Raw genomic sequence first — 8,233 nt, 5'->3', positions numbered from 1 at the left:
TGTTGTTTTTGGCGGGTCCGGGCTGGGGATTCGAACCCGCCACCTTAGGTGTATGTGGCTGGCGCCTTAGCCGGTTGAGCTATAGGCGCCGAGCCACATTACAATATTTTGAGTTACTTGCTAATCAAACAATAGAAACAAAACCTGATTTCTCACTCACATTAACCAGGTTTGCTTTTAACACACACACACACACACACACATAAAATTTTTGTTTAAACTGAAGTTAGAAAATTAAAAATATAATTTGGCTCAATGTTTACAAACTGTATTATTTTCTAATTTAATATTCAATTATCATTTTTTAAAATGGAGAAAAATAACCTAATTGATGACAAGAATATTCTCTAATTACTCTTAGCATGATAGTCAATGTGGAAAAATCAAATAAAACAGTGTACTCATTATTACCCATTACCCATCTATCCCAAACAAATGTTCCCCAACTTTCCTATTCTAAATCTTTTTAATGACTCCTGTAAATATATGGATTCCTTGAAGAGCTGCCTGTTGAGGTGTCACTTGAAAGCACTGTCAAGCTCAATAAATATTTTTCACCAAAATTAAAAAAAAAACTTGTTTTAATTTTTTTTTTTTGTTTACAACTACAAAATAAAATCTCTATAACAGCTAATCAGAAAAGAACATCAGTTCAATGACCATAGAGTCTCCCTATAGCATCATTATAATGAAGAATAACAAAGAAAAACAACAGTAACAAATGAACCAAAAATCTTAAAAAACTATTGAGTGGTAAAAATAAACATTTCATAAGAAAGTAGAAGATGCTTGTCAACTACAAACAATTTTGGGAAATTCTTCAGTTGAATGTTACCCCTTCCCTGAGATTTCAGGCTTTCTTATGATCCCTTCCTACTAACTGAAATTAAACTGAATATGTCAGGCAATTCCTGTGGCTCAGTGAGTAAGGCACCGGCCCCATATACTGGAGTTGCAGGTTGGAACTGGACCGGGCCAAACTGCAACAAAAAATAGCCAGGTGTTGTGGCAGGTGCCTGTAGTCCCAGCTACTTGGGAGGTTGAGGCAAGAGAATTGCTTGAGCCCAAGAGCTGGAGGTTGCTGTGAACTGTGACTCTGCAGCACTCTACAGAGGGCAAAAAAGTGAGACTCTGCCTCTAGGGAAAAAAAAAAAAACACACAAAGCCTAAATATGTCATATACTCCCAGCAGTAACTTTCAAATGTGTCCTTGGACTATGATTGTCCAAAGTTAATTCAGAGTCAATTATCAGTTGTCTCTTAACATCTAAGGTAACAATGCAGATTAGAATTTACCTTAAGAAAAAATCTTGAACTAACGATATAATTTACGGGATGAATTACAAATGGGCAGAAATGCATTAATTGGACTTTCTGAAAGTAACTCTTGAAAATATAATTTTAGGCCATTGGACATACTATGAACATGTACTCAAATGTGCCAGAATAACATAACTTTCCCACAGTTCTCTAAAGTGAATGGCCTTTTCTTGCCACAGTGTTAATAAACAATACTGTAGATTTACTTTGTGATTCAAGAACAGTAACCTTTGATGCAGACATTTAGGTAACTTCACATGGTCTCAAATGCAAGTAAAAATCTTCTTTTGTTTTATTTTATTTAATAATTTTAAGAGTGGATTGCTTCAAAATACAACTGATCAAATTACAGATATCCACAGATATCTTCAAGAAAGAGAGATGTAAAATTTTCCCTCACAAAATGATTGCCACTGATTGGTTCTCTTCCCATTGCTAAATCATAGTCCTGCACTTCTTCCTGCAAATCCCTTTTATTTGTTCCTTGTCATTCTTTCAATCCCAAGTTTTTGTTCACACAGGTAATTGTGTTATTAACACCTTTATCTTTTGTAGTGAAATGCATAGCATTTTCAGCATGTATTCTTAAAAAAGAAATTGCTATGTTTACCTCATTGATTTTATTAGGAGATAGAGTGGATTATGAAGTCACATACTGATGTTTATTAAGGAGCCATGTTAATTATTCGCATAACCCCTTGACTACATGATTGATAAAATACCAGTACCATGCTGTTTTTGTTGCTGTAGTTCCCATTATAATTCAAATTCAGTTAATGTGATTCTTCCTGCTTTCTTCTTTTTGGCTTAGGATTGCTTTGGCTATTGGAGCTTTTTAAAATACTATATGAATTTTAGGATTTTTCTGTTTCTAATTCCATGACCAATGGCATTGACACTGTGAATTGTGTTGAATCTGTAGATTGTTTTAGGCAGAATAGTCATTTAACAATATTGATTCTTCCAACCCATGGGCATGGGATAGTTTTCCACTGGTTCGTATCATCTATAATTTCTTTCATCAGTATTTTGTGGTTATTCTTTTAGAAATCTCTCATCTCCTATCACCAGCTATTGTAAATGAGATTGTCTGCTTGATTTGCTTCTCAGATTGAAGTGATTGATGTATAGCAATGCTACTGATGTTTGTACATTGATTTTGCATCCTGAAACTTTACTGAATTCATTTTTTCAAATCAACAGTCCATTGGCAGAGTATTTAGTATTCTCTAGATATAAGATAATCATTGACAAATGGAGATAATTTCAATTTCTCTTTTACAATTGTCTAATTGCTCCGACTAGCGCATCTAGTCCTAAATTAGAAAGGAGTAGTGAAAACAGACTTCCCTGTCTTGCTCCAGACCTCAGAAAGAATGGTTTCTGATATCTCACAACCATCCCTTAGAAGGAATGGTTTGATCTTTCTCATTTACTATGATGTTGGCTGAAAGTTTGTTGCATACAACTTTTATTATTTTGAGGCATGTTCCTTTTATGCCTATGTTGCTGAGGCTTTTTTTTTCTTGAGTTCTTTTTCTGCACGTATTGAGAAATGGCTTTATGGTTTATGATTTTAATTTGGTTTATATGGTGCATCATGTTTTTCAATTTGCATATGTTAAACTATGTTTGCATCACTGAAATAAAACTTCATCAGGGTGTATTATCTTTTTGATATGCTGTTGGATAGTTTTAGTAGTATTTTGTTGAGAATTTTCACTTCTACGTACTTCAGGGCTATTGGTTTGTATTGTTCTTTATGTGTTGTGTTCTTAGCTGGCTTTGGTATCATGGTGATTCTGACCTCATAGAATGACTTATGGAGATTCCCTCCTTGATCTTTTTTTTTTAGGCCAGGTCTAGGTTTGAACCTGCCACTTCTGACATATGGGGCCGGCGCCCTTCTCCTTTGAGCCACAGGCACGGCCCTCCCGCCTTGATTTTTTGTAACAGTTTCAATAGGATTGGTATCAGTTATTTTGTATATTTGTGGTAGAATTCTGCAGTCAAACCATTTGGTTATGGGCTTGGGGTTAGGGTTTTTAACAACCATTTAGTGCCACAGAGGAAGTTCCGAGGGATGATTTAATTTCATTACTGGTCTTTTTTTTTTGAGAATTGTTTTACTGATTCCATCTTGTTACTAGTCTTTGGTGTATTTAGGATTTCTATTTCTTCCTGATTCAATCTTGGATGGTTGTATATTTCCAGAAATTTATCCATTTTCTCTGTTTTCTAGTGTGTGGGTGTAGAGATGCTATTGGTCTCTGAATATCTTTTGTATTTTGCATGTGTTTCTATTTACTTCTGTGGTACCAATTGTAACTTCTCTGTATTTCTGACTATGTTTATTTGAATCTTTTTTTTTGTTACTTTATCTAGCTATTAACTATATTCCTTTATTCAGAGGATCAACTTTTTGTTATATTGATCCTCTGTGCTGTTTGTTTGCTCTCAATTTCATTTAGTCATATTCTGATCTTTGTTATTTCTTTTCTACTTTGAGCTTTGGGTTTTTTTTCTTATTTATTTTTTTAAATTATTACTTAAGATTAATATAAAGTTATACATATTTAGGTTACATTGTTTAATTTCTAAGGTAAAGTTCAAAGTGTAGCGGAGCCCTTCCCCCAGAGGCGTGCGGAACACTCTCAGCCTTGGCACTTTAGGTGAGATCTGCCAATCACCTTCTATCCCCTTCCTTTACTTCTCTTTCCTCTCCCCTCCCCCTTTCTAGATCAGTGTTTTTTCTTTCATGTGGTCCTGGGGTTGTTTATATATTGGTTTCATATTAGTACTGAGTACATTGTATACCTTTTTCCCATTCTTGAGATACTTCACTAAGAGGAATGTGTTTCAACACAATCCAGGTAAACACTAAAGATGTAAAGTCTCCATCTCTTCTTATGGGTAAATAGTACTCCATAGTATACATATATACCATCATTTTTTGATCCATTCATGGACTGATGGACACTTGGGTTGCTTCCACATCTTGGAAATTGTGAATTGGGCTGCAACAAACTTTCTGGTGTAAATGTCCTTGTGGAAAAATGATTTTTGTTCTTCTGGATAGATACCTAGAAGTAGAATTGCAGGATCAAATAGAAGGTCAACTTTCAGTTCTTTGAGGATTCTCCATATTTTTTTCCACAAAGGTTGCACAAATTTGCAATCCCACCAATAGTGCAAAGGTGTTCCCTTCTCTCTACATCTACGTCAGCATCTGCAGATTTGGGAATTTGTAATGTGGGCTATTTCTACTTGGGTTAGAAAGAAATATTTGTATTCGATTTGCATTTCTATGATGATTAGGAACAATGAGCATTTTTTGACATGTTTGTTGGCCATTTGTCTGTCATCTTCAAAGAAGTCTCTTGCCCACTTATAAATGTGGTTGTTTGCTATTTTCTTGTTGATTAATTTTAGTTCTCTGTAGTTTCTAGTTATCAACTCTTTGCCAGATCATTGCATGCAATATCTTCTCCCAGTCCAAAAGCTATCTCTTTTGCTTTAAGTCTAATACCCTTAGCTGTGCAGATTTTTACCTTGATCATTTATTTATTTTTGGTGTTTCTGCAATTGCCAAGGTGGTCTTCCTCATAAAAATCTTTTTCCAGGCCAATTTTGTCAAAAATTTTCCAATGCTCTCTTCTAGAATTTTTATTGTTTTATGATTTTTCTAATTTTTTTTTGATTTTTCTAATTTTTGAGGTGTAATGTTAGATTGTTAATTTGTTATCTTTCTATTTTTATGATCTAGGTATTTACTACTACAAACATACCTCTTAGTACTGTTTTTTTTTTTTTTCCTGTATCCCAGAGGTTTTTGCATGCTGTCTCCATTTTTGTTTTAACGTTTTTTGATTTCCATCTTAATTTTATCTCTGACCCAAAGATTGTTAAGGGGCAGGTTATTTAAATTATATGTATGTGTTTATTTTCACATGCATCTCTTGGAATTGAATTCTAGTTGTATTCTACTATGGCCTGAGAAGGTATTTGATATAATTTAGATTATTTAGAATTTATTGAGACTTTTTTATGGTCTAACATATGATCTTGGAAAGGTCCGTTCCTCAGCTACTGGGACAATGTTTCAGAGAAGAGGAGAACTACTCTGCTGCACTAAAGAACCCAAAAAGGGAGAGAGGGGAAGCTCAGGCTGTGCAACTCAGCAGGCTATGCGGTGAGACCTGCCCAGTGCCATGCCCTTGAACCAATAGGTCTCCTATACATAATAGCCCATCACTGGCAGTTAGCCAAAACAGCTGGATGCAGCCCAAGCACTCAGTACTCAGATTATAAAAACAGTCTCAGGCCACAAGACTCCCTCCCTGAAACAGATATTACAGCTTTCAGTCACACCATCTCCATCTAGGCCTATGAAGTGCAGGGGGACATCTAATTATTATGCCAGCATTAAGAGACCACTTCCCACTTGCCTTTCATATGTGGCTAGTGGGAGTTTGTCCCTACTCGAGATTAGATCATTAATCATAGTTGAGAGCATATCCCAAACTGTGACCTCTGTCCAAATTAGCTAGAAGATCTGTAAGGTCCCCTCTTAATAAGGATCAAGGATGACTTCCTTCTATGGGCACCAGGCTCTGTGAACATGCTCTAAGCACTTTCCAGAGTTGCTCTTTCCCACAGATGCCCCACCATTCCCCAAGACAGGTATAGTGCTGGGTGGGTCAAGAAGATCCACAGAATCCTGGTCAGCTCCTCAGTGGATAAGTAGATCATGGAGACATCTCTCCGCACTTTCACAATTTGAAGACTCACATTTCATGCTGGACTCACATCTCAGGCTTCTGCCCATGCATCTTTCAATGCACCTGCAGTTTCTTTCACTTTATCTGTTGAGCACTCGTGTTTTTTCTTGAGTAAAAGTTTACAGCATGAATGTGCACACATTTCTCTTTCTAGGTGGATGAGGTGTGCTAACAGAGCCTCCCAGTCACCATCTTGGAAAATAAAAAGGTGTATCTCATTTCTTACAAGTCTTGGCCAATAAGCCTTCGCTTAACTTTCATATTTTAAAAAAAAGAGAGAGAGAAACAGAAAACCCACTTAATTCTCTGTGTTTCCATAGCCCATTATTATAAGTAGTTCATTTTCCTTGTTTATTACATGTGTTTCTGACTAGAATGTAAACTTATCACATTCACTGCTATATTCCACATGACTAGCAGAAAGCGCATGTCTAGTAAATAACAATAAGTGTCCATTTAACCCATGATTCTTCCTTGCTGTAAGTTTGATCTAAAATAATCATGATAAGTTCATTTCCTATAATAGAATTATTTCAGACATGGTTTTGTGACACAAATTCATCTGATAATATATAAAAAGAAGTGTCTGGGGGATTCTGTGACATTTTTCTGGTTGTTCTGACAAGGAGACTTCAGAAGAGACTATTTTCCTCTACCTTTGCTCTTTCTTTGATGAAATTGATATCTGGAACTGCTGCGGTCATCACTTCTTAAGCTTTTACATGCCATGGACACTGACAAGCTCATAAAGGAGAGTTAGAAAGGACCTGAAAGAAATTTGATGTTATTTCTGAACTCTCAAATCCATCACTGTCGAGGATGCCCTCTAGGTGAGCTTCCTGTTATATGTGATGGCACATTTGCTTACTGATTAAGTGAGAGGAACAGCTCTCTCCTATTTGTGACCAAATCATTGTTCCACTGTAATCAAAGGCAAAATCTATTTATCTTAGCTTATGAATCAGAGCTTGTTATGTGACTTGCTTCTGCCAGTGCTACCTTGCAACTGTGACAGAAGCAGGAACTTGACAAATTCCTGGGAATTGCTGCTTTTGTGCTTGCTACTTTCGGAGCCCTGTGGGCAGTATTCAAGCTAACATACTTGATGAGACACATTGGTCAAATCCAAGCTAGCCTACCTGATGATGAGATACACTGGATAATGAGAGACAAAATTGTTGCCATGAATCAGCTGACAGCCAAGCGCTAAACATGGTAGTAAAGCAATCAAGTGCTGGCTGGTTGCTGACACATGAATGAGTCAAGTTAATCCCAGAAGAATTACTACTTAGCTAGATTCAACTCACATTTCTGGTCCACAGAATTGTGAGCTAAACATACGGGTATTATTTACACGACTGAGTTTTGGGGTAGGTTGTAACCTATCAAATCTAAATAATGCAACATCTTGCTAATATATATATAATGACAAAGTAGGGTTTATTTGTTTGGTTGCACAATTATTGTTTCTACTCCACCAATTGTAATAGTTTTCACTGCATCAATAGTTTCATGTTCTGAATTAACACATCTAAACCAAGGTGACATTGAAAGGGGGTAAATGAGGGTAGTGAAAAAGACCAAAGCAAGTACATTTTTGTTGATTATGAATAGATGGATCAGGCTGTAATACCACACTCAGTGAACTTTGTATCATAAACTCCAGAAATGAAAAATAATCAGAAATGATAGTCCTATTCCTCAGTTTTCATTTATGAGGTGCCTTTTTTGGTTAGAGATGTTTCTTATGACACATTGGTTCCAATGGGTCTTGGGACTGTTGCTTTCAAGTTTGCTGGCGCACAAAAACTTCTTCTTAACGGATGAGATGGCATCTTGTAAAAGCAGCAGCATATACACCTAAGCATCTTGTCATTTAGTAAATTTGCTGACTGGTAACAAAATTATAAATTCTCATCTTGAGTATGTGGAATAATGCATGAGTTTTTTTAGCATGTCGATCTTGTTTTTTGAGGCTGGGCTGAATGCCTGCCCTGGCACACCTTTCTGGCTTGCTCTAGGCCTAGGATCACTGGTGTTCTGACTTGATTAAGTATTTTTGACTTTCTGTGTTTTATAATTGCCATGCCCACGTTAACTCTCAGTTCTTTTCACTTTTTTTTTTTTTTTTT

Source organism: Otolemur garnettii, unplaced genomic scaffold (genome assembly GCF_000181295.1).
Source record: "Otolemur garnettii isolate 467f Iridium unplaced genomic scaffold, OtoGar3 scaffold00016, whole genome shotgun sequence".
In the NCBI taxonomy this organism is placed as follows: domain Eukaryota; kingdom Metazoa; phylum Chordata; class Mammalia; order Primates; family Galagidae; genus Otolemur; species Otolemur garnettii.
This window is presented reverse-complemented; position numbering follows the sequence as displayed.